The sequence below is a fragment of the Hermetia illucens genome, chromosome 3, assembly GCF_905115235.1.
Source record: "Hermetia illucens chromosome 3, iHerIll2.2.curated.20191125, whole genome shotgun sequence".
NCBI lineage: Eukaryota > Metazoa > Arthropoda > Insecta > Diptera > Stratiomyidae > Hermetia > Hermetia illucens.
Window position 1 is genome coordinate 30,827,012 of NC_051851.1, and position 12,040 is coordinate 30,839,051.

Below are 12,040 nucleotides of genomic sequence, written 5' to 3' on the forward strand. Positions count from 1 at the left end.
ATGGTGCGAGAGCGTAGGTGAGGATGCCAGACAGCTTTTAAGGACTTTTAGGGATATCGAATTGGTGGACCTTGGCGCAAAACGGAGGTGTCTGGAGTTCCTTACTAAGGCAGGCCTAGACCGGATATCGATTATTGCGCTGATAATGATGATAGAGTTTGATACTACCAAGTTGGTTTATAATAGGCCAAAGTTGTCTCTTTTGTGCAAATTTATTGCTGTTTATTAATCATCAGCTAGATCACACTATAATCGGGAATAATCGTGCAATTAGTTGAGACGAGCCGTCTTTACTATTAAGTGGGATAAAGGCTGAAGAAGAAAAAAAGGAGGTCTTGGGTACAGAATTATCTTAGCGTGGTTAGGTCAAGCAAATTTGGTATCAGGACATAAGCTTTCGATGCTGGGGAGCTTTCATAGTAGAAGATTTTTCTCAGTTCTATAACTTTGTCGGCTTTCCTGCCACTGGAAATGCAGACTTTTATTTTCCTGACATAAGCACAGTCTCATATGTGATAGAAGATAATCAGAAAAGTATGCCGCTGGCAGTTTGGATTCCACTACCATAAATATCTAGAATTCCTTGATAGTCTATTGCAAAGACGTTGTCATCTTGCATTCAATTTCTGTGGAAATTGCCACATTTCGGGATACAGCAGTTCCTATTTCCTTATTTACGATGGGCTTCATATTTTCACCCAAAACATTCTCCAGTTTTTGGTTTAGTATATTCTTTAGTTTGCGGTTTTTATCCTACCAACTGACATTGAGCCAGTTCGGTTCTCGTCTCCAGGTCTTGTTTTTCCAGCTACTTCGGCTTTAAGTTTAGGAGAGGGTTCCCACAAGCAGGGTTTAGCTTGCGTTTCCGCCATCAGTGCACCTCCATACATGGATTCTGCTAATGACGCTTTATAGTTTCCTTATTTAACTGAAATTCTCGGGATAACTGTCCCTCTTTTGTCTGTCGACTCCTTTGGCCGAGTTCAAACACCAAGTTCAACCATTCTACATCAGTGGATTTATCTCTATACGCGCTCATGAACTTTACACTACAGCATCCCAGAGCAGTGGCTGCATTCCGTTCATCAAGCATGCCGATGACTTTCTTTGAGTTCGGGGTATCTAACATCTGACATGCTTTGTTTTGCTCGACGTGGCATTCGCAATGATGAACTTAGGCCGCCGCCAGGACCTATTGTTGGGATTGCATGCTGATGCCACTTTAAAGTAGCCGCGAAAATGCTTGTTATTAAAACGCATCTTCGGCCTAGGCTCCATCTTTCCTTTGAAATTTTATCTCTGACATTTTGGCATCCTTTTGTAAAACTTCCATGACCGCTCAGAAATGAGGTTACCGTTTGTTTGTATTCCTTTTAATAATCAGCTTCATTGAAATCTTTCTCGCCGATTTGATCACCTCTGAATATGGTGTACCGATGCTAGCCCCCATAGAAACCAGTAGTCTCTAATACGGAGAATTTTAAAGCGCTGTTCACTATAGATTTGCTGGCCAAGTGTTTTTTGGTCGAAAATCTGTATCCAACATTGTGGTTCCCACGAGAGTTTCAGCTTATCTCCACATTCTGCAAAGGGTTCCGCTACTGGCGTCTGATTTCTCTGGATGCTGCCATACCTGGTGTTGCTGCATCTTCCACGTTTTCATTCACAAGGGCCTTCTTGTCCCGACCGCTGAGAGCCTTCCCAGGGTGATGGTGACGATCGTTTTTCTTCCTGTTATATCTTCCTCTTTCGTTTTCTGGAAGATTTAGGCATGAACTAATCGGTCATAGTCGCGTTCCCAGTTTGTATCATTATGAAAGTTGCTGTAATCTCCTTTCTGGCTGGCTTTGCTGGCGGGACTTTCCACTGTCGTGGAACTCACAGGTGGATTCAAGTCTGCGACTCTTACCGCTTATGAAGTGCAATTTAGAAGCTTCTATGTTCATGTTTTGGGCACTCTTCATATTTTAGTGGGTTATCACCCGCTACCCCAACATATCAAGGTGGTATCCGAGGGTTACGATAAAATATGCAATCTTTCAATGCCAAAGTGATAAGAAATGGATCGTTTAGTGCATATGTCTAAATGGCTTGGACACTTATAAGTACTTCTAATTTTTCATATCTAAATGACAACGCATTAGTAAAGTGCATGTGTGGGCCGAGGAAGGTAGCAACTAACTTGCTATAATCCCCATAATATCCACAATTGTTGATACTTATCCCCAAACCGTTTGATTTGATTGTACGAAGTTGATAACTTTTTTCAAGTCTGAGTCGCTGGCAATTGAACACCTGGAGCACAGGAGCAAAGGAACAAGGAAAGGACATAACCTACTTAAACGTTAACTACTGAATTGACGGTAGCAGCAGTAATTATGAGTACACACATAATATCATGAGTTTGTTAACAACGTTAACAAACTTCACAAGTCCTAATTTGACCCACTCGTTAACATTTCCCAGGTTGCTCCCGCCTCCCGCAGTATTCGCTCCTTGGCCTTGTTGTCTGTTTTCCAAACATCCACCGCAGTCCTTGCGTGGTGAATTTGGGACATTTTCGCTTTAAACTCGAGCGGCTGCGGCAACTTGAGAAAAACTTCAATAAAAGTAAATTGTCTTATTAAATATTTATGCAAATATGTTGCCGTTTAACTTTGGGAAATTTTTCATTTAGAGGGTAAAGTTTCCTTGGAAGGATCTCGCTGAGTTAAATAGTAATCATTAAAATAAATAATGACGTGGATGCTGAAGATATGAAGGAAGGAACTTCAAAAGGATGTTCGAAATCCTCTGTAATGACGTTCCTTTGCTGGATGAGGTGGAATGTCGGCTTGAAGTGCTCATTCAGGCCACAGGGCATTCGCTTGGAGTGGGTGAATTGTTCACATGTACATGACTCTGTGCAAGGGTGAATTAGTTTACGACATAACGTTTCGTTGCTACAACAGCCAAACTGCACTCATTCCAAGCAAATTGTGTTCCAACTCATCTAGTCTAATTTGAAATTATTCAAACGCCAAAATGACTTTTAAATTGTCAGTTTCTTACAGAACTTAGGAAAAAGAAAATGTTTAAAGAATTTCGTCTATAAAATTATTAAAACGGGTAAATTTCCCTTGAAAAATAAAAAAATATTTAAAATTAGATAATTTTAAGAAGAAGGTAAATTCCATGTAAATGTCCGGAATTGTAAATAAATTATTCGTGAGCCATTAAATCCTTAAAGTTTAAGTCGAAAATTTAAGGTGAAGATTCCTCCTGCAAAGAGGGGAGGTCGCTGAAAGTGAAGAAGTAATGTGAGTAGGAACATGGTTTATTGATTTTCCCACTGTTACGTAAATCTCTCGTTTGCAGTTAAAGTATGGGAAAAGAGTGCTGCAAGCCATGTCCCTGTGTTGAGTCCATGTGCCCTCCTTGCGATCAAGAAGTAAGTTTTGCTGCAGTGCGTGTAGCCAATATTAATTTTCTTTAAGGACATCGTATGAGAGATGATAGTAGCCTCATCTTGATTATAATGTTTTTTAAATCTTTCTTAAATAAACACTTTTGTTTGCGGATATTAAAAGCTACTCTTGCAGGTTCATCGATGTCGCAGTAGAGAGCTTCGGGCCTCCATTCTTTACATATCTTGCGACTGCATTAAAAGAAATGGTTTACAGCAGGACTGCCAACGTAGCGAATGTCAAGGAAAACCCTGCTGCTTGGTAAAGCCGTTTCCACTCTGTGGGCCGGGGCTAATGGCGAAAAGGTATGCCGTCATGACAATGGGAGAAACTAAAGCCAAAAAGCTAGGAAATTGCAACGTTTAGCTTTGAACGGAGATAAAGAACAATTGTTTGGATTAAAGCGGGAAATGATCTTACATTAATTATACCCGAAAATTTGGAAGGATTTTCAGCATTAAATGCTTCCAACGCTGTTAATTGCTTAGGTGCTGATATAAGCACCCTTAAGAATATTATTTGGCTTAGGATATAGAAATTCTTTCCATAAATAAAGAGTGCGACTTGAAATGGTCTTGTTATTGCTTTTGACGGTTTTGTATAAACACAAACTTTTAAAAGAGGGGCGAAGACTGCTACAGTTTCTTACAAGGGCAGAGGCAACTCTTCAGACGCTGCCTCACCTCTGCCCTGGGAGAAGCGTGGCCGAAGCGGTTGGGTATTGAACCTAAACCTCTCCATTTGATCCGGTCCGGCATCAATCCCCAGTCTATTATCTGTCAGTTTGTTTGAGGAGGAGCAGATTTTCACAAAAAAAAACAATAAACATTGGCCGGGTCTAATGAACTATGTGGATTATGGTGGCCAAATAACCATCCTGGGTGACCGAAGACGACCTAGAGGGAAGCGCTATCCCAAAACCTAAAAGAAATTGGCTAAGTGACCGTGAAGGTCTGCCCGTAAATACTGAATCTCCATCAAAGTGCTCGGTTAACACGTTCTTGCACGCCTCTGTGTTAGCTAGGCTCAGGAATATGGGAAGGTAGGTTGGGTCCTTTGAGCGATTCGATCCCTCACTTGTCATTTTTACAAAATCAACATGCCTATACCGATGCGCACCCGATCTAAAACTTACCAAACGAACAACGGGATTCGCGACGATCAAACGGGATAAACCAGAACGCGAGCTAAACCGGGAAAATAAACAAAACAGGTCAGGAAACCGGAAGCTGGACGCTTCAGGTATGAACGGTTTTGTGTATTTCTTTTATAAAGACATTTTAGTGTGCATTTGTTTCGTTAGTACGTAGCACGTAATATATGTGAGAATATTCACTTTCGCGCAAACTTGGCAGGATCATGATCCATACTATAGCCTACATTGCTGCAAAACTTCGTGATTCAAGGATGAGCTTAAGAGTGGTATCGCAGCCGACTAATATAGTAATATAATATTTATTTGAACAGATATCGGTATTGAACAACTCAGTGGAGACATCTGGTCTGGAATTCATAACGAGCTTAAGGGTCTTCTTCTGTCCGCCGTCCAGGCCCGGGGCTTTTTTTTTTGTTGGTACACGGAGGTGGAAAATCTTACAAAGACACGTCCGCCGCAGCTCCGCCGCCCGAACGTCAGAACTACAGCGGGCGCGTCTGGGATTCACACCCACTAAAAACCACCCCCGGTCTCTCCAGTCCCAGCCCCGCGGGACCACCATTAAGGTATTACTTCGCGGGGTAGGTTTGCTCTTAGGCACTCATCCTTCTCCTATTTGCAGCTTTCCTCCTTCTTTGTTCCTTCAGCAACCCCTCCTGCATTTGGATGATTGCGGAGCCAACCGCAAGCCACTTCTCCTCGGACTCCAGCATCTCAGTAACCAAGCTCTCCGGGGTCCCGCTCTTGCCCAGCACCTGGTTTAAACTCCTTCTCTCCATCGCAAATCGTGGGCAGTGAAACATCACATGCTCTGGATCCTTCGGTATGCCATCGCATCTGGGACAGTTCGGAGAATCATCCAACCCAAAGCGGTGCAGATACTGCCTGTAGCAACCACCGTGTCCCGTGAGGAACTGGGTAATGTGGTAGTTAGTCTCCCCATGTTTTCGCTCAAGCCACACCCTAATGTTGGGAATAAGCCTGTGCGTCCACCGACCTTTGGTAGAGTTGTCCCATCTGCGTTGCCAGAGATCCAGCGACTCTGATCTGGCCGCATTTCTACGTTGTGCATGCCCCTCCATACGTCTTGCATTGTACAGGACACTCATTTCTTTGGCCAGAATGTCAACCGGGATCAAGCCTGCCACCACCAATACTGCCTCAGCTGATGTGGTTCTAAAAGCACTGCAAACCCTCAAAGTCATCCGCCGGTAAACCAAGTTCACCTGTTTCCGTCTCTGAGAGCTTGCAAGCGCCTCTGCCCACACAGGCGACGAGTAGAGCAGGATGGAGCGTACCACTCCGGCTAGCACCAACCTCCGGAAATGTTTCGGTCCACCAATATTTGGCAACATTTTTGCAAGTGCCGTGGTGGCACTGGTTGCCTTTTGGCATGCATACTCTAGGTCTTCCCTAAAACTCAATTTGGTGTCAATTATTACCCCCAGGTATTTAATAGCCGGCTTTGATACGACCGTATGTCAACGACCTCCACTTCCACAGTGTTATTTTTTCTGCGGTTCGTTATTAATACCGCTTCCGTTTTTGCGTCCGCCAAGGTCAGCCCGGCCTTTTCTAGCCAGGACTTAACCGCTCTCACTGTTTCCGTTGCGTAAACCTCCACATCTTCTGGGTGTTTTGCTGCAACAACCACAGCTAGGTCATCAGCAAAGCCGACAATCGTAGTCCCCTCTGGGACGGGAAGAGCAGAGAGGCCCGGGGCTTCATTGTCTCTCTAATCCCCTTACATTTCTGCAGGAGGTCTTCTTCATAGATCTGTTCTTTTTGCTAACCAATATTTTTCATTTGGTACTTCACATATACCCTCGTTTTGCATGTAAGCCCCCCCCATTAAATTCCATGTAGAATTGTGTAACTCACTGTATGCATTCCCATATTTCCACCAAACTTGGTGTCAATCGCTACAACGATTTCCGAGGAAAATACGTGTGACAGACCGGCAGACGGACAGACAGTAAACCGATTCTAATTTAAGGTTTTTGTGTGTGACTCATCACTGGGGGCGGCCTGGTCTGATTATGCTTCAAGTTAAAGTTGCATAATTCGGCAAGTCCTCATGCGGCCTCCTTGCGCAGGGCCAACTGACGAGGATCTGTTTGCCTGCTGGTCATGTGATAGGGACAGGTGGATGAGCCGATGCAATAGCCCGAGAATCGTCCTCCCGGAACTGGAGAAGGAGCTAACAGGATCCCAACCCGCGGTGGAACAATATACACCGAGGGCTGCATGACCAATGGGGCGCTTGGTCTTTAGTATGCGAACTCTGAATACTTCGGGCACCTTCAGTTTCAAATAAGACCCTTACCCTGGTACATTCCTTCCGATTCCGGCGATTGTTGAGGAATATAATAGCAAACGCCTGGCAGACGAGCAGGAGTCGAAGATCTCAACGTAAACCGGTCGATGACCTGGATCCAATCGACGCCGCCAACAAGTTTTTGGAGGAGATGAGGATCGACGATCTGACGGAGACTGACAAATCCCCCACGTAATTAGATTATGCTGAGGGTAACGCAGATAAATCTGCAGCACTCAAAGTACGCCTCGCCTAATCCACTTGTCTTCCTTCTAGAGGAAGACATCGGCATCGCTATATTACAAGAGCCTTGGATCGGAGGCAACCGAACCATCAAAGTGCTCCAAAGTAAATATTATAATTTATTGCACAGCACAGGAAACGATGATCAAGACATACCTAGAGGATGTTTCTTTACGAGGAAGAGTCAGGACGCTTTTCTGTGTACGGAACTTAGTTCAAGCGACCAAGTCGTGGTCATACTAGAGGAGACGGGGGCAGAGAACGTATATATTTCCACGGTATACACCATTCACCATCGATCAGCTCCGCCAGAAAAGCTACAACATTTGACGACCACCATAGCACCAAAGAAGGCCAACCTGTTGATAAGCTTCGACGCCAATGAGGCTTTGGGGCAACTCGGAAATCAACGAAAGGCATGAGCTATTCTTTGATTTTATTATTAAGACAAATCTATCGGTGTATAACAAGAGCAGAACGCTAATTCTCCATTTTCCCAGTTCAGGGAAATGTGACGGTTGCGAGGAGGTCCTTCATATCATCCTACTAACCGGTAATGGGATTCTTAGAGTGGAGAACTGGGGAGTGTCTGACCGGAGATCCTTCTCAGAGCGTAGTTAGATATTTTTCAGTCTAAATCTCGCCGCAGAGGTTTCCTAACCCTTCAGAGACCCTAGGAGGATCGCTTGGAGGAAGTTTCGTCAATTTATCAAGAACAGACTCTCCGGTGGCAAGATTGGCACGACAGATGAATTAGAGTCAAAGCTCTTGAAAAGGCATTCATACCGTCTCATGCACACATCAAGAAGACACTGCCACGGTGGTAGAATGAAAACATTTGCTAAAGGCATAAATACTGGCAGTCATACAAGGACTGCCTAAAGAAGTACAAATCGACCATCAAGACCGCCAAGAGCTGGTCTTAGTTGCACTATTGTCAGAACATTGCAAGCACCAGCAAATCCGCGAAGCTCAGTAAGATTCTATCTAAGGAACAGGAGTCCATCCTTTCTTAAAATGTCGGAAGGCTCCTGGATGGAACTTTCTGGTGAAACCTTGGAGCTACTGGTTTAGACACACTTTCCCGCCAGCGAGCAGGACTTTGAGTCAGAGCCTTGCTTGGAGAGTTTCCAGCCGCCCCAGCTGTGCGAGACTATTAAATCGGTAATTACCGAGGATAAGATCGGCTGGGCTATGAAAAGCTTCTCTGCATATAAACCTCCAGGTCCAGATGACATAATTCCAATGATGCTACATAAGCAACAAGAAAGGATTGTGGTGTGGCTTGTCGGAGTTGTATTCCTTTGGGTTATGTATAATAGTCTTTGAGAAGCGCACGGGTGGTTTACATGCCGAAAGCAGTAGGATTTTCGACTAATCAACCTCACCTCTTTCATATTGAAGACCCTAGAGTGCGTCCTGGATATATAATTAAGGGTGATTGCGGAGAGAATACTTTTCTACAAGGCCCAGCGTACCTACCTCAAAGCAACTCCACAGAAACTGCTCTCTACAAGGTAATAAGTCCACCCAACTACTGGCCTATGCTGACGATATCGACGTCATGAGAAGAAGGACCCGAGACGTACAAACTGCCTTCATCCAGATTGAGCACGCGGCGCAAGATCTTGACTGCACATCAATGAAGAGAAGGCAAAATATATGGTGGCAACGTCAGCACCAAAAACCAACTAACCAAAAACATCACATCGCACTGGTCAAATGGGAAGAATAAAGATAGGAGACTACAACTTTGAGACCGTTGATAATTTCTCCATAGGATCAAAGCTCTAACTATACAAGACTATGATCTAGCCAGTCCTCATGAATTCCTTGGAGAATTGGGTTCTTAGAAAGAAAAATGCGAACTCTTGGGCGCGTTCGAGAGAAGAATTCTCTGAAGAATTTTTGGCCCCCTACATGAGAATGGATGATGACCGTCACTTAATCCCTATGGATGAGGATGAGCCAACCCGGAAAGTCTATCAGCGGTTGTTGCGCCGCTGATGACGACTAGGTAATTCGCAGGGCTGAGCGGTCACTGCAGTAAAAGCAGCTAGCTTTCGACCAATCAGTCTCACCGTTTTCGTGTTGAAGAACCTAGAACACGTCCTGAATATCCCCACTTAAGGGCGATTATGGAGAGAATGCCTTTATCTAAGGCCCAGCATGCCTACCTCAAAGGCAAATCCACAGAATCTGCTCTCCACTAGGTAATGGTGGGCACGGTTAAGCGGTCACTGCAGTACAAGCAGTATAATCTAGCTGCTTTCTTGGATATAGAGGAAGCATTCGACAATGCTAGTACCAACGCCATCAAGGAAGCCTTGACCGGTATTGAATTGGAGGGGTATCTTACGCATTGGATAATATCTGTGCTAAGAACCATGATAATTCAGTCGGATTTGGGACGCAACAACTTGACCAGAGCTGTGAACAGAGGCACGATGGCACTATCTCTTCGGTGATAATAGTGGGCGAAATTTTGCGAATATTGGACAGTAGCGGGGTGAAGATATGCCAACAACTTGGTGATATTTGTGTTAGCAATGCTTCCCTTCATTATGAGTGACATCATGGCAAGCGCATTGGGAAAGGTGCGCTTATGGGCAGTAAAATGCGGACTTGGCATAAACACAACCAAAACGGAAATGATGCTTATCAGCACCAAGCCAAGGGTACCTGAATTCAACTAGCTGCGGCTGAATGAACATAGATTGATTCTCTCTTCCAATGTAAAATATCTGGGTGTAATCCTGGATCCAAAGCTAAATTGGAGATTGAACATAGAACTGAGGGTTAACGAGGCCTGTAAAGCCTTATATGCTCACAAGCGAACCTTTGCAAAGAAATGGGGTCTCCGGCCTGGGATGGTTCTCTGGATATAGACAGCTGTGATTGGTCCCATCCTAACATACGGCTCTATTTCCAACCATTGCAGAGTGGAAGACCGGCGGCGTGTTGCAAGGCTATTCTTTACTGACGGATCAAAGATTGTCTGTGGAGTGTATTCCAAGCGGAAGTATTGGTGATGCTAGAAGCCTATCAATAGCCGGAGCATGATCCAAGCCTCAAGCCTAACAAAGCCATTTTGGCCGACAGTAATGACATTCTCCAGACTGGTGGGCAGTGGACAGTGCAGAAACGCGCTGAATATTCTAGGCGGTGCGCTCAAGGTCACTCATCTCTTTGTTCCCAGTTATAAGAACATAGAGAGGAATGATCACACTGACGGATTGACCAGGCGAGACTCTGCTCTTGTCAGTCCTTCACCTGGTAGAGTCGATGTCCCGCTGGCCACTGTAAAGGACGGAATCTACTCGCACTACTTAGCAGCCGCGGACCTCAGATGGCGAAGGCCAAGTCAAGGAGGATTTAGCCTGCTTATAACGAAATACGATCACGAGAGCTCCTGTGCCAGATGAGTGCAAATGCAAGCAAGGTTACGACGGTCTGCACGGTGCACTGACCCATAGGGGATGATTATGCTGCCAGGCTCGGTATATCCTACAATTCGCGTTGCCGAAGCTGTAGAAAAGAGGGGGAACCCTCAGGCACTTCCCAGCTCTTGCTGGAGTCAGGCTACAGACACTAGGTAAACCATTCTAGCTGCATGATGGGAGAGCTGCTCTCATTCGGGAATGCTCCGGACTCTACCTCCTTGCTCTCATAATAGCAGTCACGGTCTTAGGAGTTTGTGGTGTCAAGACAACGCACCGGTACTTCTCGGAACGGCCACTGGGATGTGGCTACCTATCCTCGTCACTGGGTTTAAAGATAGTAACTCGATTTGTCGGAACAATTGCAAAACAATTGCTTTTGATAAAGCAGGCAATATTACATCGGGACAACAGCATATTACCTATAAACGAATTAAAAAGAGGATAGATAAGACTACCTACAACCTATCACCCAGAAAAGCTAAAATCTCCGAATCAAAACTCCTTTTTAAAATTCTAATTCAAAGCCTTAAAGTTTTGTCACGTATTCCACCAGAATATAAAAATATTTGCTCGCCTTTCATATGCGGTTTTTATTCGGACTTCCAATGAATCCTTGATTTCAGTCATGAATTTTTCTTTTTTGTATATCCACATTTTTACATTTTAATAAGAATTTCCATTTGGAGGAAGGGATGAATGGTGATGAATACAGAATATAAGAGCAATCCTAGATCATGTTCTGATGAAGTGTAAATCGAAGCGGCCGTAATTGTGGGATGTCTCGTTATTACAATGTAAGGAACCTAATCATTCTACAAAGCCTCATCTGCGATAATGGGAGTTAATTAATCTACTGAAGTATCTTGTTTCGTGCAATCAACTGGGAGAAGCTGACCTATTATTATGTTGCAGATCTTTTGATGCCAATTTAGAGGAGACTTATGGGATACATTAGAAGGGATCATACTCGCCCGCCAGGAGAAGATGATTGAAATGAGTAACAAAGTTGAAATACATTCATCAGGCATATAAGACGAGTAATATAATGTTTCTTGTCTTGTGGAGTGCAACTCTGAGCTTATTTCTGAGAGGTCATCCATAGGATAGTGTAGCAAAATCGGAGCCGATAGATATGAGATGGAAACTGCTCCCACGAAATGTTCTTTTGATTTGCTTTATCTCATCATCCCCTGCTCAGCTTTTAACTCTATTTATCAGTTCAAAGCCACTTCGGGAGACCTCATTTCCACGAGTGAAACAGCAAAGCCATAAATTTTCAGTTTTCAGTCCTTTTGCATTGTTGTTCGAATCTCGTATCCTGCTATTCAAATCAGCCACGTTACCATTTATTCTTCTGTATTTCCTTCTATTCTATTCGCAAGGACATTAAAACTTGCGATGCCATCCCTCGAACTGTGTTTCTTAGAATTCTTTC

At 44.2% G+C, this 12,040-nt stretch overlaps 1 protein-coding gene and 1 long non-coding RNA gene across 2 annotated transcripts in view; both read left to right on the forward strand.

The window, feature by feature from the left end:
• Positions 1–12,040, forward strand: part of LOC119651092 (proteoglycan Cow) — a 247,076-nt gene that overhangs the window by 109,428 nt on the left and 125,608 nt on the right. The gene's annotated exons all lie outside the window — the stretch shown is intronic.
• Positions 3,015–3,723, forward strand: LOC119651093. Its single transcript, XR_005249413.1, has 3 exons — positions 3,015–3,299; positions 3,358–3,430; positions 3,582–3,723. It is a non-coding gene; the product is annotated as an uncharacterized LOC119651093 (long non-coding RNA).